Raw genomic sequence first — 22,283 nt, 5'->3', positions numbered from 1 at the left:
TGCTCGAGAGGATAGAAGCTCTATGTGCCAGCGCCTTCTTGATGCTAGATGACATGAGCACAACCATGAGCACAACCGGACCCGTCAGGTTGGATAACCCTGAGCAGAACAGCCTTGCTGTGAGGCAGACGTGTCCAACATGGGTGGAGTACAACACTTTGAGGTTTGATGATCCTGAGCAGAACAGCCTTACTGTGAGGCAGACGTGTCCAACATGGGCCGATAACAGCCAAGACCTATTTGCTGATAGTGATCCTCCAATGCATCATACAGATGTTATCAACAACCGGAACTCGGACAGCGCCCCAAAGATCCGATGTAGAGACTTTGATATGTCCATGGATAACGATGCTCAGCTGTTCGAAGTATGCCAACATGAAGTGGGCGAGTGCGATCGATATCAAATCTAGGTTGTCAAACCATGGATATGACTGTGGATATGGTGTAGTTTCAGCACAATGGTGTTTCAGTGACTATATTTTATGTTTTAATAAACTGCACATGTCTAACATTAAGTGAAAGTGGGTTTGTCATGTTTTATTCAGAATGATACACAGTATACATTTAGTTTCGACACTTGTTTCACATAAATGGTACACAACAAATGGCCACATGTAACAGTGATATTGATTATCATGGTTGACTCAAGGTAATTTATCATTGGTATCCACTTCAACAGCATCGAGCCATCCAGCCTCTAGCCTGCTGTGCTTAGATCCCAGTTCATTGTGGCGTACAGTAGCTGTGCTGGTTACATACATAGCAATGTCCCCTTTAGTCCGGATTACACCTAGCCATTACAGATACACCTTGCGGATCGTTCGGACTAGCAGGCTGTGTTTGCATCAGTGCCCTTTCGCTGAGACTGAGGAGTACCTGTGCTTTGGTGACTAAAGGCTCCTTGGGTACCCCTGCGAGACTTCATAATTATATACAAAGTGGGACTGGTGATACAGTGCATGTTCCCTATAGCTATGCAGACATTGAGCACCACGTACTTCACCTCCTCACACTGAACATGGGAGCAGTAGTAGATAGTGCTTGCGATCCAGGGTATCCAGCAGCACATAAAGCACGTCGCAGTGAGAAATGTGAAAACCTGTGCCCTTTTCATCGTATGTCCAAATGAATACCGTTTCATGTGCTGTCTGACACTGTACACTATCATCACGTTGCAGTAAACGAGAACGAGAATAGGTACGATGAAACAAATTATCATCCTGACCCAGAAGACTGTAAGCCGGAGAGTGGGATGCATAGGGTTGAAACAGATCATGCTAGTCTCAGATATGGGACGAACAGTGTAATAGCATATGTCCAACAGAGCCGAGAGCATGGGTACACAGGCACACAATCGAGCCATGATTCTCCTTCTGCTTGACGCACGTCTGTTCACCAGGCATTTCAGTGTTGTTCTGTTGTGTACCACCTTCATGTATCTTTCTATGTTGATGTAGAACATGAGACATATTCCGTACTGGAAACAGAACTGTAAGGAATAAGGAAACAAAGCATATGTCATTAGCTGAGCTGGTTGGATAGGCTTGTGTGTGTATAGGTCCTCAAAGCCTACGCTTGGTGTTACGTACTGAGATCGCCCCTTTAATCAGTTTGCACAGGACGAAGCCAAACACCCAGCCCTTCACGAGAATCGTCTGCGTAACCCACACCGGGGTAGTGAGCAAAGTGGCTATGTCACAGACCCCGAGATGTGAAAAGAAAACGTCGATATCACTGAGGACCTTGCTTTGCCTCCCCGAGTCCTTTGAACAGGAACAGTAGATCGTGATGACCATGTATAGATTGACAACCAACCCCGTGACCATAACCAGCGCATGTAAGACAGGGATGTATATGGTGCGGCTGTATTCATAGAGACTATAACAATGTGAATCCGAATCTGGGTACTTTGATGATCTATTGAAGATTGTAACATTATTCAATGTGCCATTGACAAGTGAGTCCATTGTAGAGCTCTAAGTCTAACAGGCTACTGACACCTTTGGTAAAAGGACAAGAGCCTTTTAAAAACATGTCTATGGTAAGTGGAAGTGTAGAGCCAAGCTCATTTGGCCAGCCAATAAATGTCACATCTATGGAGTTCCAGATGTCCAACCACTGCTGGATATACAAAGCTCCTTCGTCCAACAACTGCTGGATAGCCCAATCCCTGCTGTGACATTGAAGGAAATGTTACGTGTATGGCCTTCTAAACGTCCAAATGCTGCTGAGTGTCTACATATTGCTCTTTAGTCCAACCAATGTAACATGTTTGGGCATAGGAACATCTACATACTGCTTGGTAATCAAACAACTAGTGGGTGTTCCAACCGATGTTATGCTATGGCGTTCATGGACCCAATGTTTCCGTGTCTGCCCACTGTTCGTTCACCCATCCGTAGCCTGTTCATAAAATAACCACTGTAGCCTCTGCTTTTACAGTATTGTACATGTGTGGCATGTACACCAGAATACAATATAATACAATGGGTACATGTCTGAGTCTTGTGTCTGTGTGAAACCAAAAAGAGTAGATCAGACTGATAGATGTATGGTTTATTATAGAGTATATTCACAATGTACATTTGTTAGGTACAGTATAACAACAAACTACACCCCCAACCATTACAGTAGTTGACAAAGCACTCAGTATCTCAGTAGGCCGGTCCATTTATTACACTTAACCTGTTAGGGCTAGGGGGCAGTATTGACACGGCCGGATAAAAACCGTACCAGATTTAATCTGGTTACTACTCCTGCCCAGTAACTAGAATATGCATATAATTATTGGCTTTGGATAGAAAACACCCTAAAGTTTCTAAAACTGTTTGAATGGTGTCTGTGAGTATAACAGAACTCATATGGCAGGCAAAAACCTGAGAAGATTCCAAACAGGAAGCGCCCTCTCTGACAAGTTGTTGTTCATCTTGGCTCTTTTTATTGAAGACTGAGGATCTTTGCCATAACGTGACACTTCCTACGGCTCCCATAGGCTCTCAGAACCCGGGAAAAAGCGGAATGATATCGAGGCAGCCTCTGGCTGAAACACATTATCGCGTTTGGATAGTGGCTGGTCAGAGTACTCTGAGACTCACGCTCGTGCACGAGGGCACGAGATGTATTTATTTTCTCTATCTTTGTACGTATACAGGCTTTCCCGGTCGGAATATTATCGCTTTTTTACGAGAAAAATGGCAGAAAAATTGATTTTAAACAGCGGTTGACATGCTTCGAAGTACGGTAATGGAATATTTAGACATTTTTTGTCACGAAATGCGCCATGCTCGTCACCCTTTTTTACCCTTTCGGATAGTGTCTTGAACGCACGAACAAAACGCCGCTATTTGGATATAACAATGGATTATTTGGGACCAAACCAACATTTGTTATTGAAGTAGAAGTCCTGGGAGTGCATTCTGACGAAGAACAGCAAAGGTAATAACATTTTTCTTATAGTAAATCTGACTTTGGTGAGTGCTAAACTTGCTGGGTGTCTAAATAGCTAGCCCTGTGATGCCGGGCTATCTAATGAGAATATTGCAAAATGTGCTTTCACCGAAAAGCTATTTTAAAATCGGACATAGCGAGTGCATAGAGGAGTTCTGTATGTATAATTCTTAAAATAATTGTTATGTTTTTTGTGAACGTTTATCGTGAGTAATTTAGTAAATTCACCGGCAGTGTTCGGTGGGAATGCTAGTCACATGCTAGTCACATGCTAATGTAAAAAGCTGGTTTTTGATATAAATATGAACTTGATTGAACAAAACATGCATGTATTGTATAACATAATGTCCTAGGGTTGTCATCTGATGAAGATCATCAAAGGTTAGTGCTGCATTTAGCTGTGATTTGGGTTTATGTGACATTATATGCTAGCTTGAAAAATGGGTGTCTGATTATTTCTGGCTGGGTACTCTGCTGACATAATCTAATGTTTTGCTTTCGTTGTAAAGCCTTTTTGAAATCGGACAGTGTGGTTAGATTAACGAGAGTCTTGTCTTTAAAATGGTGTAAAGTAGTCATATGTTTGAGAAATTGAAGTTTTTGCATTTTTGAGGTATTTGAATATGGCGCCACGGGATTACACTGGCTGTTGAGTAGGTGGGACGCAAGCGCAATTGCAAGCAATACACTGTCTCAAGCTCCTACATTTACCCTTGAAGATGTTAGCATCTGTGGTTCTCTTTTTGAGGAACAATGGACGGCCCTTTCCCGGTATAACAATGTATCTGGAACACCTCCGTGATTCCTTCATCAATCCGAGAGGATGTGAAATCATTTCGGCTGTGTATGCATTGACGGTGGCGACTCTCAGTTGCGGTTCCATAAGAGGATCACCTAATTCTGTGGTTACTGCCACGAACCTCTTTCTCTCACTTGCGTCTTCTATATATCTATCCACGTTGCCACAGGGATCAGTGGCGTTGGGTATAGTCCGGTCGTAGAACGCGCATTCTTCGTTGATAGGCAATGCACCCATCTGTAGACTCAATGCTTCCATGAACATCCTGATCATGGAATGTTTGGCTTTGCTACAGTGTATACAGGCCAATTTGTAACACAGTTGCTGAGTCTCAAGTTTCCCTATGTATACCTCTTTCAGGGGCACACTGTGCTCCACTGAAATGTTTACCTGATATATTTCTGGGTGTGGAGTCAGGTCCGGTGGAGCTACGTCCAATATAGCAGGCCACACCTCGACTGCACTCTCCACACATTGGTGGCCTTGCTGATTATGAAACTCATTGATGACTGTAGTTACAGGGAAGCCAACTACCATGTTTACCGTGCGTAAGGCTTGAAGCAAAGAGTTTGCATTTACACTGTTGATACGCTCCAGGTCGGCCACCTTCTCATAGTAGTCGAACCACGATGTAGAGCCAAAGAAACGAGTTGCCCCCAATCTCCACATCTCCTTTGTGCTAAGAGGCAGTTTGTTAGCAACTGACCTCACCACGTGAGTCGCATATTCCCCTTGTGTTATGAGCGTGACTAGAACATCCACCGAGACCATGGGTAACATTTCAGGGTTCAGACGTTCAAATACCAGAGTTATCATCTGCATAGAGGGTCTTGTCAGCCAATAGTAGTCAATAGGACTGTGGTGTCCGTTGGCGACGTTGCGGATGTTCTGAGCAAAGAAGAAGATGTTAGCTGCTGCACCGGCCATATTCATGACAGGGTTGTAAGCTAACACCTCCAAAGTCTCAGACAGAGCCTTGGTCTTTGCGTACTGGCCCAATTTGTGAGCCATGTAACCGTTTACTGTTTGACTAAGATCTAAGGCAGCAAACGTCTTCACCAAGGGGTCTCCGTACCCCAGGGCCCCAATGTTGGTGAACACCCCGTAGGCCCGTGCTCCAACGACACAGGCTTTGATTGCTAGTTGTGACTTAGGACCCGTTGTGGCAGCGCGAGCATACGCAGAGCCCATTCGCTTCACCGCTCGGCGTTGATCACTGGGAATGGCACTGTGAGCCTCGGACAGCATGGTATTCACCGCGGCTTCTACTTCGGGGTTGTTCATCATTGACTCCAACTGTGTGCGGGCCGTTTCCACAATTGCCTTGCGCTTCTGTATAAGAGCTTTTACCGGAGCGCCTGGAATCTTGGTAACAACTTGAGTAAAGACATTCTTCGCATTCACAGTGGATTCCACTATCATCTTTAGAGACCCTTCCTCTCTTAAAAATGTTGCAGGCCATTTGTCTTTAAACAGGAACTCGCCATTATGCTTGGTAGAGAAGTTCTCCTCGTCATAGAGGGAACAGTGAGCAGCAGCCCTGCGTCTACGCTTGCTATGGAGCCCGCAAGCTCTTATGTCACACTGGAAAGCTTCGGGTTCTGTCTCTGGGTTGACGTGGTGGGTCTGTCTATTGGAACCGAATGAGAGCGTGCTCATGTCCACGTTTACCTCGACCACAGCAGGACTGTCCACTTCAGGAGCACGACCATTCACTTCAGGAGCACGACCCTTCACTTCAGGAGCAATGTAGTCAACGAGACTGGGCTCTAGCAGAGAACGAACTTCAACAGGGGTGTCCGCTTCAGGGGCAGGACCGTTCACTTCAGCAGCAGGACCGTTCACTTCAGGAGCAATGTAGTCAACGAGACTGGGCTCTAGCAGAGGACTAACTTAGACAGGGTTGTCCACTTCAAGCAGTTCAGGACTGGAGGGTCTCGATTGTTGCGGAGAAGACAACAGGGAGCCATTTGAGCCAGTGATAGCAGATTCTTCTTCCAGAGTGTACACTGGCACATGGAGATGATCATGCTGCTTATCTCCGTACCAATTTCGAGCGTCTTGACGTGTTACGGCTCCGACATCAGCCGGGTTGAGTGCAGATTCGGATATGAACATCTTCATGGTATGAGTCTCACCTTTCACTTCTAGGGTACGAAGGAAGGTATTGATTTCCACTCTAAAGTAGCGCTCACCTCCCGTCTTGACAGAGGTCGAAAGTGGACCGGTAGCCCTATAACAGGCGTTCATCTTTCTTTCGAGGAGAAAGTCCAAAGGGTTCAGGCCTAGAGCGCTTACGTAGGCACTTTTCAGCTGTCTTGGAGTGTACTCGGTCCATTCGTTTCCACGTTGTCTGTAGAGCAAGCTACATGTTTCCTTAGGCATTGAAAATGTAGTCTCTTCAGGGTGAGTTGTAAAAAGTGCTTCATGTAAGGTCATTCTATGTTTTTCAGTCCAAATGATTTTGTCAACTTTTGCTATTCGGCTTGCAGCTATAATTTAACTGCATCACTCAGATTTTAAAAGCAGAACTTATAGCAGCTGTCTTCCGCATGAAGATCAAATCGGAGTTGAACTGGGTGTATTGTGGGTACTCGTACAGTGTGCGGTCGTAGAAATAACTCGGTTCCACAAACGAGAGCTGATTGGCTAGGGCTTCATCGGTACGCTTGGTTAAGGTTATCATTACAGCCTTCATGTCTGCACCTGAGCCAAGGTCCGTTTTTTATGATCATGCCCAAAAGGTTTGAAGTGAACATCGGCATCGTGATAGACCAAGTGTTCAGCCTGATCGGCGTATGCGGTGAAAGCAACAAAACGCAGGACATCGGAAGCAGAGGCGTAGAACTTGTTTCCTCTCAACTCTTGGTAAGCTTCATGTAGATTGTCGTATCCAGTCTAAGGCAAGCCATAGGAATGAGATCGGAAAGTCCCCAATTTCAGTAAATCCGACGAGGAGCGCCATATCCAGTCTAAGGCAAGCCATAGGACTGGGGATGGGACGTCCAAACTGGGAGTCAATATCACATTCAGGGTGGGAATCTCAATGAGCTATTTTATTCGAGCACACATAGGCAATGTATAAGTTGACAATGGTAACCCGGTCTGAGGGATGTCAGGGTGCAACATTCCTCTCTGTAGTTATTGACACTATCTATGTACATGTGATGTGACTGTATTGTACTCTGGGAATAATAAAACATTTTATTTGAAACATTGTTTAAGGATCTGTTATGACTTTATTTCATAGGCATATAGACATTGACATATATCATCATTAGATACATAGGTTACATAGCCACACTATAGACCAAGTGTTATTAAACTAAACAGAGTACCGTGCCACTTTACTATTAGATACCCCCTTTCCCTTTGTTTGCCTAGTCCAATGGTCATCATAATTTCCTCTTACGAGTGGTCTTCCTACACTTGGCGCAAGACACAGATGATATCTTACGTAGAGTCTTGCACACATCAGGGTTGACAAAGGAACTGCTGCATACCACACAGTCCTGAGTCAACATCTCACTAAGGTCACACAGATCCTTTTGTGTGAACTCGCCAGGCTTAAGCTTTCCCAACAGCGACATCAAACTGCTTTCCAGCCGGAGTCCCTCCTTGGGATCCATAATGCACACCGTGATCATTCTGAGCAGGCAGCATACAGCAATGCACTTCCAACTCTTGAAGCGTAACAACCTAATGTCCAATGCACATTTAGAGAACAGCTTGGCAGCTACCAGTGTGACACTTTCATTCAGCACATGGATAGGTGACAGGGTACGGGACGTGTGTTCTCGGACATGTTCCAGGATTAGATACTTGCACAGTATACTGATCATGTTTTCACTGTGTGTGGGGAAAACGGATCCTTTCAACTTGGTAATTATCTGCTTCTCGGCCTCTTCTATCCCTTGTACATCTGACAAGATGTACACGTTGAATCTTGGGTTATCTGTGTCTCTGGAAGATTCTGTAACACATGCCTTGTTTACCCAGTCCCTGTGCTTGACAATTCCGTTTAGATGACATATTGTGTTCACACTATGCATCTTAATCGAGAGCGATAGGCATGCAGCTCGGATGTTAGAGATGTTTGTCAGCAGCTGTTCCATTTCAATATCATCAGACCAGGTGATGTTGAGTGTAAGATCTAGTTCACATCCTCACCCTTTATAACCATTTTGGATATTTCATTTTACCAGTTGCATCAAGCAACGACTAGCCCTTCCGACCTCGAGCTACACAGCCTAATGGCAATAACCTCTGGTTCAGATAGACTTGTGAATGTCTGAGTGACGATGTGTGTTGCCTCAGGACTTGGAATTGTCCTTGTACTCTGTTAGTGTGTGACATAGCAACTACGGCTATTCCCCACTAGCAGTAGGAAATGATATGTACTCAATGGGACTACCAACACAGAAAGTAATAAAGACATGTCACAGGTCTACATTGAGTCACGATTTCTTTATTCATTGTACAAAGCATTGTATAAACTAACTTAAATGTATATACATTCCACAAATAACATAGGTGAACAGCATATCTGGTTCAATAAAGATTCAAAGGTTACACAGAACAAGTAAACAAATCATCTGTGAGGTTAGTTGTTAGTTACAAAACATGGTACAAAATCACGCCTAGTTAAAGAGTTATCGGGCTCCCTTTTGTCATTGCAGCATTCCGTCATCGTCACACGGGACCATGGGATAGATTTTCCAATGATAGAGAATATGGAGCCCCTGAAGGTCTGCAGGGTTGTATAATCTGCGGCCGTGATATACATCCCGAGAGCCTCTATTATGTTCACGGCAAGGTCCTTATTCTGACCTTTAAACCTCTCGACATTGTACATGTCCAGCCAGGTTTTCACATTTGTGTGTGCCGTGTTTCTTTCGAATATACAGGCCAAGCCATCGACGATTGCTTCCACCAGGTTCATATCGTCGATCTCATCCTGATGAAAGTGCTCAGGGTGATGGGGGTTCTTCTCATAATGGTGCTTGAATCCAATGTTTGCCATGGCTGACATGTCATCCGTGTTGTCAATATACAGCTTCTCCAGTGAGCATGCTTGCACTTCTTCTTCGGTCTGGTTACCTCCGTAACGTTTGTTGAGCAGGATCCGTTTCTTCTTGTTTACAGCCGCGGCTTCCTTGTCCATATGTACGGCCATGATACCAGAGTACGCAGCTGCTTCAATTGCACTTGTCTTGCTAGAGTCGTGACACGCAATGCTTCTCACATAGTAGCGATAGGCGGCCCCACAGTAATCAGATCATGGTGACCCCACAGTAATCAGATCATGGTGACCCCTCAGTAATCAGATCCCGGTGACCCCACAGTAATCAGATCATGGCGGCCCCACAGTAATCAGATCATGGTGACCCCACAGTAATCAGATCATGGTGACCCCACAGTAATCAGATCATGGTGACCCCACAGTAATCAGATCATGGTGACCCCACAGTAATCAGATCATGGTGACCCCACAGTAATCAGATCCTGGTGACCCCACAGTAATCAGATCATGGTGACCCCACAGTAATCAGATCATGGTGACCCCTCAGTAATCAGATCATGGTGACCCCACAGTAATCAGATCATGGTGACCCCACAGTAATCAGATCCCGGTGACCCCACAGTAATCAGATCACGGTGACCCCACAGTAATCAGATCCCGGTGACCCCACAGTAATCAGATCCCGGTGACCCCACAGTAGTCAGATCATGGTGACACAGTAATCAGATCCCGGTGACCCCACAGTAATCAGATCATGGTGACCCCACAGTAATCAGATCCCGGTGACCCCACAGTAATCAGATCCCGGTGACCCCACAGTAATCAGATAATGGTGACCCCACAGTAATCAGATCATGGTGACCCCACAGTAATCAGATCATGGTGACCCCACAGTAATCAGATCCCGGTGACCCCACAGTAATCAGATCATGGTGACCCCACAGTAATCAGATCATGGTGACCCCACAGTAATCAGATCCCGGTGACACAGTAACATGTTAGAACAAGCCAAGACCCATCCTAAATCACCAGGTGACAAAATGTTTTGACAAATAATTTGACAAATATCCCCCCCAAAAAGACACCAAGGTAATCAGAAAGGAGAGATGCCTTACTCCTGCTCTGACTGTGGAAAGAGTTTCTCTCTACTGGAAAACTTAAAAACACATGAACATACACATACAGGAGAGAAGCCTTATCACTGATTTGACTGTAGATTTTGTTTTTATCAACAGCTGAGCTAAAAGGGTCATCAGAGAACACACAGAGGAGAGAAGCCTTACTTCTTCTCTTAATGTGGCAAGAGTTTCTCCCTATTGGGCAATGTAAAAACACACCAACGATTACACACTTGAGAGAAGCCTCATCACTGCACTGACTGTGAGAAGAGATTCTACAGATTGGTGTCTTTTTAAATGGCCCAATGTATACATAAAGGACAGTTTTCTCAGACCAGCTAAGATTAGTCACTCCACTTAATTCTCATCCCATAAAATAATTGGCAACTTTGAATTGGATCACATGAAGAAAGCGTAGAACACTCTTGTAATCCTGTAGTTTTTCACTGTGAGAACCGGGCAGAAAAAAGGGATCATTCTAGAATGTTAGTCTCTCTTCTCTTTACTGATCAGCACCTTGTTGATATTGACATCTTGGATTTGCAATTATGGTTGAATATCCTCTGTGAGGCGTCTCACAATGGAGTCTGATGGTTGACTGGGTGGTACTGCTTCCCTCTGCAGTTTTCTGTGGGAATGAGCTTGTAGACACAACATATACTGAGTGTACAAAACATTAAGGACACCTGCTCTTTCCATGACATAGACTGTTTCTGTACAGCACTTGGTGACATCGGCTGATGTAAAACGGGCTTTATAAATACATTTGATGATGATGATGATGATGATGATGATGATGATGATGATGATGATTAACAAACTTACCAAGTGACCTGTGATGAAATCTATTGTAGAATAAATAGAACCTGGATCCATTTCATTCTATTAACATGGTTGATGTGTGTTATAGCAGTAATGGGGTTAAACTGATATTAAAATGACAACTCCATAGGTGGTACCAGGTCAGGGGAATTCATCTCTGCTCCCAGCATCCCTGGGACAGTACTGATCAACATAGCTGACCTGATGCAGAGGTGGACCAGTGATGTTTTCCTCTCAGTGGTGAGACTTGCCCTTCCATTTGAAAAACCTTTACCTGATATCGTACAAGACGTTACAGGCTTATTGCATGTGGAAACAGACCTGCTTTCAATTACTATTTAAAATAATGTTGAATACTTCATGAGCAGTGGTTGATTGAGATTGTTGAAATGGAACCAATAGAAAAGTCCTAAAAGTACAAACATCGAAAATATTTCTTGCTCAGTTAGTCCTTCCTTGATTCAGTTGATTTTCTTCAGTTTGGTGCCTAGTGAATATGACTCAGGTCTCCGTGGAAACATCAATGTAAATTCACCTTTGATTTTTACTCCTCACTTTCCCTTTCAGGTCCATAGGGTTTTACTGCCCCCTGCTGGAGACTGGAGCACACTGCAGTCCCTGGCTTTCTTTGTGCAGCTGGAGGATGAGGTTCTCATCACCTGTTGTGATGGGTCCAACAAATATCCCCAGGTGAAGGCAGGGTCCTATCTCATCCAACACGTCAATGACTTTTATAGGAGGGAGGGAGCATTTCCAATGTTAAGCTATGGAATGAACTGTACATTTTATGGTGAATTTTAATACAGATTTACTTTAATACAATAATTCCTTCAATGTAATTAGTTTGTGTATTGTAATTATGTTATTGAAACGGAATAAGTCATTAATGAGAGAATAAATAAGTGCAGTCCAACCATTACCTCTCTCCAATTTCACATCCCTCTATCATCTCTCCATGGGGGAGTACAACCATTACCTCTCTCCTCTTTCACATCCCTCTATCATCACTCCATGGGGGAGTACAACCATTACCTCTCTCCTCTTTCACATCCCTCTATCATCTCTCCATGGGGGAGTACAACCATTACCTCTCTCCTCTTTCACATTCCTCTATCATCTCTCCATGGGGAGTACAACCATTACCTCTCTCCTCTTTCACATCCCTCTATCATCTCTCCATGGGGGAGTACAACCATTACCTCTCTCCTCTTTCACATACCTCTATCATCTCTCCATGGGGGAGTACAACCATTACCTCTCTCCTCTTTCACATCCCTCTATCATCTCTCCATGGGGGAGTACAACCATTACCTCTCTCCTCTTTCACATCCCTCTATCATCTCTCCATGGGGGAGTACAACCATTACCTCTCTCCTCTTTCACATCCCTCTATCATCTCTCCATGGGAGAGTACAACCATTACCTCTCTCCTCTTTCACATCCCTCTATCATCTCTCCATGGGGGAGTACAACCATTACCTCTCTCCTCTTTCACATCCCTCTATCATCTCTCCATGGGGGAGTACAACCATTACCTCTCTCCTCTTTCACATCCCTCTATCATCTCTCCATGGGAGAGTACAACCATTACCTCTCTCCTCTTTCACATCCCTCTATCATCTCTCCATGGGAGCGTCCCAATAATCTCTCCTTCATCCTAAAGTGTAGCATTCCTTCACTACTCCTCACAAATGAAAAAGCATTGGATTGGTGTTGACATGGAGTAGAGGGAGTTTACATATACCAGTCATTTCCTTTTAAATACATGAAGGGAAGTGGGCAAGGAGATAAATGGGACAAACCCCATGTGTACTGATAACTACAGGAATTAAACCATATTGAGGTTGTCTGCTATCTGAGAGAGAGAGAGAGAGAGAGAGAGAGAGAAGAGAGAGAGAGAGAGAGAGAGAGAGAGAGTTGTGGAGATAATAACATCTCTCCAGGTAATGGGGGTGTACAACCATTACCTCTCTCCTCTTTCAGTGGGAGGGTGGAGATCTAATATTTTTTGTGCCAAACACTAAAGCATGAAATTGTAATAAATATACACCCTATTCCCTATGTAGAACACTACTTTAGACCTGGTCAGAAGCACCGTAGTGCACTACGTAGGGAACAGGGAACCATTTGGAACAGAGCCAGTAATTCCCCTGAACATCTTTCTCTTCCTCATCTGGTTTCTTGAACAGCCCTTCACTCCTCCCCTCTTCCTCCCCTCCTCCCTTTTCGTTATATTCTATCAGCCACACCACTAGCTCACCTCCACACAATCCATTTACAAGTTAAAGACACACCTTGGAATAAATAACAAAGGGAAACTATTACTAGAAGAAGTTTAGTGTTGTATTTTTTATTTCCCATCACCATAAATCATATTTAATCACTGAACAGTAGCAGACCTAACTTCATCTGTTCCTGACTCTGGATAGCGGATTAAAAAGACCATCAATCTCCAATTATATTAAAGTACTATTCTGAACATTACTGATATACTGAGTGGCAAGTCAAGATATCTGCTGGTTTTATTGTTTGGTCAATAGCACCACCTGCTGGACAGGTTTAATGTTGCTGGACTGAGCAGTATGGGAGGATGAAAGATGACACATTTAGGGCCGGTTTCCTGGACATCTACATTGAACATGCTTTTTAGTCCAGGACTAGGATTAATCTGTGTCTGGGAAACCAGACCATATACTTTAGTAGAAAGTAAGTGATTCCAGCTTGTAGTGGGCTGACTAGTCCTGAATTGTCCTTTTGTTCCTGGACCATTTTCCATGCAGCTCCAGGTGACAGAGAACACATCAATTAGGGCCGAACCTACAAGCTGATCAATGATACTGAGGAGAATTACATAGAGACAGAGAACCAACTGAGAAAACATATCAATGGTTCTGAATGACAACCAATATACATCAACACCATACATGATGATTCATGGAAATGTACAAGATTAAAACATTGTATTTACAAATATATGAATCCATTGCATTTTAATTCAGAACATCTGAAGATCAAATCAGTTAAATCATTGTAGATAAAACAGAGTAGAATGAATCATCACATCTGGGGACCATCACCACCAGCATGACTAGTATCTATGTGGACCCTACTACAGTTTAACCAGCTCAGCTATAGACTACACCAGCATGACTAGTATCTATGTGGACCCTACTACAGTTTAACCAGCTCAGCTATAGACTACACCAGCATGACTAGTATCTATGTGGACCCTACTACAGTTTAACCAGCTCAGCTATAGACTACACCAGCATGACTAGTATCTATGTGGACCCTACTACAGTTTAACCAGCTCAGCTATAGACTACACCAGCATGACTAGTATCTATGTGGACCCTACTACAGTTTAACCAGCTCAGCTATAGACTACACCAGCATGACTAGTATCTATGTGGACCCTACTACAGTTTACCCAGCTCAGCTATAGACTACACCAGCATGACTAGTATCTATGTGGACCCTACTACAGTTTACCCAGCTCAGCTATAGACTACACCAGCATGACTAGTATCTATGTGGACCCTACTACAGTTTAACCAGCTCAGCTATAGACTACACCAGCATGACTAGTATCTATGTGGACCCAACTACAGTTTAACCAGCTCAGCTATAGACTACACCAGCATGACTAGTATCTATGTGGACCCTACTACAGTTTAACCAGCTCAGCTATAGACTACACCAGCATGACTAGTATCTATGTGGACCCTACTACAGTTTAACCAGCTCAGCTATAGACTACACCAGCATGACTAGTATCTATGTGGACCCAACTACAGTTTAACCAGCTCAGCTATAGACTACACCAGCATGACTAGTATCTATGTGGACCCTACTACAGTTTAACCAGCTCAGCTATAGACTACACCAGCATGACTAGTATCTATGTGGACCCTACTACAGTTTAACCAGCTCAGCTATAGACTATACCAGCATGACTAGTATCTATGTGTACCCTACTACAGTTTAACCAGCTCAGCAGTACCATAGAGGATAAACCCAGGATTGAGGGACTGAGTGAATGTGGTCTGGACTCTGTGGAGAAGGGTCATTGTGTCAGAGACACTGTAGAAGGACAGAGTACCTGCCTTGTGATCCAGGTACACTCCTACTCTGGAGGACTGAGGGCCTGATACTTTAGTCACAACATTATTGTGTCTGAAACAATAACCACCTCTATAGTACTGTAAACTCCAGGACTTGTTATTGTGTCCAAATATATTACCTCTCTCTGTTCTGCTGATGTCTTTATATGAGACTGCTATAACAACCAACTCTCCAGTCCACTCCACCTCCCAGTAACAGCGTCCAGACAGACCCTCTCTACACAGAACCTGCCTCTGGTTGGTGAATCTGTCTGGATGGTGAGGATATGGTTGGACTTGGTCTGTATAGGTCACCTTTCTGTTCCCTTTAGACAGAGAGAGGCGTGTGTGTGCTGTGTTTGGATCCAGTGTGAGCTGACAGGAATCTAGGAGAAGAGCAGAGTAGAGACCAATGAGGGGAGTCAGAACAATAAGTTAAGTCAGATACTGTATCTACCCTGTCTTTGATTAGAGCACAGCAGAGATCAAATCAGAGAAATATGAGGAGTCAGATAGATACCCAGTCTTTGATTAGATCTACTATTGCTATATATTTCTAGAGGGATTGTTAGGAGTGTCAGTAAAAAGAGACTGTTAGTTACTTCACAATAAAGAGACTCACATTGTAACAACTGTTCTCTGGTCTTGGGCTCTGGAGGCAGTACAACATCCACTATATTCACTACAGACACACAAACACATTGACAGAGAGAGGGAATGTTATCATCATACCATATTCCACATGTATATGACTAGTAGGGAACTTTCAATGGTCTAAAGTTGATGTTCTTATTGTTTTCAACACACCTGTAGTGGAGATCTTGGTCCATTCTCCTTTAAGGAAGTCTTCAAGTTTCTCTCTCAGTTCAGACACAGTCTTACTCACATCTCCAAAGTACTGAAGAGGATGGACAACGATGCTGGGTAAGTCTGAAGAAACACTGACACTGGAGAGAGACTGATAACTCTGGAGAGAGAGAGGGACAGAGAGAGAGTGAGAGAGAGAGAGAGGGGGACAGAGAGAGAGAGAGGGACAGCGACAGAGACAGAGACAGAGAGGGACAGACAGAGAGAGGGAGAGAGCGGGAAGGACAGAGACAGAGGGACGGACAGAGAGGGACGGACAGAGAGAGAGAGAGAGGGACGGAGAGCGAGAGAGGGACGGACAGAGAGAGAGAGAGGGACGGACAAGAGAGAGAGGGACGGACGGACAGAGAGAGAGAGAGGGACGGACAGAGAGAGAGAGGGACAGACAGAGAGAGAGAGTGATGGACAGAGAGAGAGAGGGACGGACAGAGAGAGTGAGGGACGGACAGAGAGAGATAGGGACGGACAGAGAGAGATAGGGACGGACAGAGCGAGAGAGGGACGGACAGAGAGAGAGAGGGACGGGCAGAGAGAGAGAGGGACGGACAGAGAGAGGGAGAGGGACGGACAGAAAGAGGGAGAGGGATGGACAGAGGGAGAGGGACGGACAGAGAGAGGGAGAGGAGCGGACAGAGAGAGGGAGAGGGACAAGGACAGAGAGAGGGAGAGACAGGGACAGAGAGACAGACAGGACAACATAATGATTGAGATGAATAGTTTCACGTTAAGTTAATTTCATATCACATGTAACAAGACAGTTTAGTAACCTGGAGGAAATGGATGTGATCCTCTGTGTGTGAGAGCTGCTCCAGCTCAGTGCTTCTCTTCCTCAGCTCAGCTATCTCCTGCTTCAGTTGCTCCAGGAGTCCTTCAGCTTGACTCACTTGAGCCTTCTCTTGGGCTCTGATCAGCTACTTCACTTCAGAGCTCCTTCTCTCAATGGAGCGGATCAGCTCAGTAAAGATCTGATCACTGTCCTCCACTGCTGACTGTGCAGAGCGCTGTTAAGAGAGACAGAGAGAGACACAGAGAGAGACACAGAGAGAGACAGAGAGAGAGAGAGAGAGAGAGAGAGAGAGAGAGAGAGAGAGAGAGAGAGAGAGAGAGAGAGAGAGAGAGAGAGAGAGACACAGTAGGTAGTGACCATTTTAGAAAATCATGGGACATATTGTCTTTGGTTGCATGCTATTTTATGTCAATCATATTGCTGCTTGTAGCCTATAACTGATGCTTCGTGGTCTTATGCTGCCATCTATTGGAAATATTTACCAATTAAAAGTTCTTAATTCACATAAAGACATTGGTGAGGCAGCTGAGAAATAAAGTGTATTTAATTAGAGAGATCAGTCTCAAACCTCCCCCACCTATCCCACGCCAATTGCTGGACTTTTACATAGAGGTTACTATGTCACCCAGTTCAAGCCACATTTAACATATAAAACAAATGATTCTTGTTTATCAAGAGTTCTGCCTTGCAATAATAAATATAATAAAATAACTAATAAAAAGCAAATGCTTACATAGGTTTAATTTAAAAAATAACAAATGCTATTTAGTACTAAAATGGTATTTACTAACATAATACTATTACTAAAATAGTTGTAGGCTACCCTACCCTAGAATTAGGGTTCAGGCTAAAATAGGTTATACGTAGGGTTAGAGTTTCTGTACAGCACTTTGTGACATCTGCTGATGTAAAAAGGGCTTCATAAATACATTTGATTGATTGTTAGGTTCAGGGTATTTAAAGAGAAAACCTGTATGGGTTTATATCTCTCTTGCTCCTCCCTGTGGTCTTCTGGGGGTACTACATACCTCATTCACCACACTTGATAGACTCATAATCTGAGGTAGCAACTGCGTCAGAGCTACAAATCAATGAGCTCCACCTATCCATTTGGTTTACAACTCAGTGAACCTGCGCAGCATTCTCTCTATTTGATGTCTATGAACCAACAGATTTCAATGATTATCTAATTACCCAGCAGCCATTTAGAAAGAACATATATAAAAAAATATATATATTTCTTCATTTACAAAAAAATATTTTCTGACTGTTTAAATTGGCCACATCTTGAAAAAGAGGACAGGGACATACGTTTTGTTTAGGTTTTAAAACATTTTCTGAAAATAAATGTGGTTAAACATGTTTAAAGTTTGATGGCTTTGCACCAACCACATTTCTAACTGCTCTACAATTTCATTCCCTTCCACACCTGAATGTGCTGGGACCCAGCAGAATCTCACTACTACACCCATTCTCTCATTTCTCCATAATAACATTGATACCTACAACTGTCCAACCAAAACCACTGCCTTGTCTACTAGTATATTCCCAACAGTCATCTAGAACAGTAGCAGTGGGATGCTCAACCTCACAGCCTTGCAACCCAATAAGATAATGACAATTTATTACGCCGTATACCCAAAGGCATCTCACCTGCCTCCACTAGTAAGACACATACAGATGTTGATTTAAATGCACCAATACATATCCTTAAAGCTATATTCTGGATTCTGTCCAGCTTAAGTCTTTGCTGCTGTTCCATAAACTATACACCCGTAATCAATTGTCGTCCTGATCAGAGCTCTATAAATATCCATCAACGATTGTCTGTCAGCACCCCATTCACAACCAGAGACCCACACAACCAACTACCACGAAAGTGATGGAATGAGAGAGAGAGAGAGACATCGTTACAACACTGAACATAGACATAATATAACGTTTCTTCTTCTTTGGAGTTTAACGGCGGTTGGCATCCAATATGTTGAATTACCGCCCCCAACTGGACTATAATATAAATCTATTTTGCTTTGTGATACAAAATGGGAAAAGGAACATCTCATATTTTTCTAATAAAAAAACACCCTTCCAACTAACCCTACCCTCATTAAAAACCCACTAACCCATTCCACTACTTTGACCCTATCTGCTCCTTCACCATGCCAACTAACCCTACACTCATTAAAAACCCACTACCCCATTCCACTACTTGGACCCTATCTGCTCCTGCACCATGCCAACTAACCCTACACTCATTAAAAACCCACTACCCCATTCCACTACTTTGACCCTATCTGCTCCTGCACCATGCCAACGACCTGGGAGGATGGGACACCACCACTCAACACACCCTGGAACTCTTCTGAAGTCAAATCTCATATGACCAAATACGTCTCTGCAGCTGTCACCACAACATCTATTGTCTGTGATTTACATCAATTTCTGCTGTACAGTTGATAACCATTGCTTTGAACTCTAAGAAGCCAACCTTACTGAAGCATATATCACTCGTTGGCCTATCCCTCTGTACTGGCAAAGATCTACTACTCACAGGGATCCTCTCAGGATCCCTCACCCTTGACCCATCCTCCTCTACTTTCTTCACTGCCTCTACATACAACACCTTCTGCACTACTCTGACCCTAGCCACCTCAACCTGCCTCTCTCTCACCGGACACCTCTGATCCCCAGCAACATGGACACCCCTACAGTTGACACACAACTTTATCCACTGAAACTACACAATCCTCTATCCCATGACCTCCTGCACACTTCCCACATCTTGGAATCTCCCTCCTACAAACTGCTGCAACATGACCATAAACTTGGTACCTGGAACTCCTTTCAATGGTGCCCTGTTCCTGAGAGCAAAGCAAGAAACAGATCTTGACCCAAGTTGGGTGACACGGAGCGACCACTCCCTCTGGTCAGAAGAAACACAAACAAATATCATAAGTCCACTGCAGGTTACCTTCACTGATTCAACTGCACCCAACTCCTTTCCCACCCACCCTGAAACCACAAATGGTTCTGCCAAAAGGTATGGATCCACCAGATTCTTCTTTATCATGTCCATTGATGCCAGGCTCTGGTTCTGAGCTCTTCTCCACACCTTCTACCTCACTTAACTCTCCCTCATTCATTTCCATTTCACCTCCAGAACTCAGTCTGGCGCACGGCTCTCTCTGTATGCACTTGAATTATAACATTTGAAATGTCTCTATTCCTTTGAATCCTTTGTGCGTGATGTTTACTGTTCATTTCTGGTTGTTTATTTCACTTTTGTTTATTATCTATTTCACTTGCTTTGGCAATGTAAACATATGTTTCCCATGCCAATAAAGATCTTTGAATTGAATTGAGAGAGAGAGAGAGAGAGAGCTCCATGTTAATGTATAGGGGACATGAGTCAGTCATGGTTACTCATGGTTATGTGATGAGGTAGCCCTGCCTGCGACTTCAAAGTCAGTGTCGGCCCAATAGGGAATGTTCTCTTGATGTAATGGTTAAGATGTTGGTTTATCCCACAGTAGACCTGGGTTCATATCCCATTAGTTACATAAAGCAGTCTGATAGGGGTCCAGACATAGTGGGATTGGAGAAGGTCCCTTCTCTCTCTCTCTCTCTCTCTCTCTCTCTCTGATTGGAGGAGACAGGTAAAATGGTGTGTCTCCTCTGGTCAACAATACTCACCTTGAAAGACTCCACAGCCTGTTGGAGCTCCTTCAGCTCCTTCTCTCTCTCCTGGAATCTCTGCTGGACCTTCTGCTGACTCATCCCCAGCTGCCTCTGTGGAGGATCACTCTTCAATGAGCTATCAAGCTTTATTTGTCCAGTAGATCAATAGTATAGTAATGTGACATAGGGCCCATAGAGAGGAAGGTCTACAATCCTGAGGAAGTCTCTTTACAAAATGATATTATTATGTTGCTATGTGAATGATTATAGTTTTACAGTCGGACTACATGTATCAAGGGGTTGAGACTGAACTTTGGAGTCATAAAGGTCATTCAGAATGATAACAGTGTTTGACTTTAGAAAATGGTGATACATTTGGAGAATCTGGGTTAACATATCTATACACTTAAGGTTTGTGTTCATATTTGTGGATCCATTTCATTTGAATGATCTCATATTCAAACAGATGTAGTTCCTACTGTATCTTTAATTCTTTGTTTATCAGACAGTCACCAACAAGTTGTTCTGGTCTTACCTGTTTCTCAGTCCTCTCTGCTGCAGCTGACACTGTATCATGGTATTTATGTTCATCCATTGTACACAGCATACAGATACACTGCTGATCGGTACGACAGTAAACCTCCAGCAGTTTGTCATGATGAGAGCAGATCTTCTCCTGTAGTTGTGCGGTGGCTTTGACCAGCTTGTGCTTCTTCAAAGCAGGAGACAGCTGTAGACCCCTTTCAGAACATCCTGATCCCAGATTTCTTTAATGCAGCCCATACAGTAACTGTGTCCACAGGCAGTAGTCACCGGATCCTTCAGTAGATCCAGACAGATGGAGCAACAGAACAGTTCCTGATTCTCTGCCATTTTGGTGCTCTCTCCTGTAGGTTAAGCAATGGCAGTGTGAAAGATGACTTTCTGTTTCATGTAACTCTACACCAGAGGACAGGGAGTGGCTTCCTACTGGACTGTGTAATCTGTATGTAGAGGGGGTGTGGTTTCTTTGATAAGGAGGTATGACTTTCTTTGATAAGGAAGTATGTTGATAAATACTTCGTTGAGGGAAAATGTACTTGATACGTTAGTAATATATTGTTTTGTCACCTATCTGTCTTATGATGACTGCACTAATTGAAAGTCTCTCTGGATAAGAGCGTCTGCTAAATGATTAAAATGTAAATGTAAAATTAATAATATGCAAAGCATGTTGAGTATTATTCTAATGAGCTCTGTCCCGAAACAAGACCAATAATAATATCCAGTGTGCTTTGCAGTTTATTTGGTATGTTAATTATCACATATACATTCGTATTTTAGTAATTTAGCTTCTCCAGAGTGACTTGCTCAACTAAGGTAGATAACAACATACAGTATCACTGTCAACAAGCAAGAAAAAAGGTTTTGTAACCGTTACTGAGAATCTTGTTGCTGTTCGGGCCGGACACTTCCAAATGTATTTTGTATATAAAAATAAATACATTACATGTAATTACATACATTACAAAATGCAAGTATTTAGTACTTTAATTTGATACATTGATCTTTATGGTATTTTGTATCTGAATATTGTATTTGTATGTAGTAATTTCTGTCCATCCCTGGTAGTAGAATAGTCTTGTCTGTAGGGTGTTTT

At 43.5% G+C, this 22,283-nt stretch overlaps 2 long non-coding RNA genes across 2 annotated transcripts; one reads left to right on the top strand and one right to left on the bottom strand.

Moving 5' to 3' along the window:
- The first annotated feature begins 11,344 nt into the window (after positions 1-11,344).
- LOC106561507 (uncharacterized) lies at positions 11,345-12,051 on the top strand. The gene is made up of 2 exons (XR_014378950.1): positions 11,345-11,449; positions 11,777-12,051. It is a non-coding gene; the product is annotated as an uncharacterized LOC106561507 (long non-coding RNA).
- Positions 12,052-13,543: 1,492 nt separating this feature from the next.
- LOC106561502 (uncharacterized) lies at positions 13,544-21,582 on the bottom strand. Its single transcript, XR_014379134.1, has 6 exons — positions 21,180-21,582; positions 20,660-20,755; positions 16,947-17,180; positions 16,120-16,279; positions 15,935-15,994; positions 13,544-15,698 (listed from the first exon to the last, which is right to left on the bottom strand). It is a non-coding gene; the product is annotated as an uncharacterized LOC106561502 (long non-coding RNA).
- Between the last annotated feature and the right edge of the window lie 701 nt (positions 21,583-22,283).

Source organism: Salmo salar, chromosome 10, assembly GCF_965601325.2.
Source record: "Salmo salar chromosome 10, fSalSal1, whole genome shotgun sequence".
Taxonomy (NCBI): Eukaryota; Metazoa; Chordata; class Actinopteri; order Salmoniformes; family Salmonidae; genus Salmo; species Salmo salar.
This window is presented reverse-complemented; position numbering and strand designations above follow the sequence as displayed.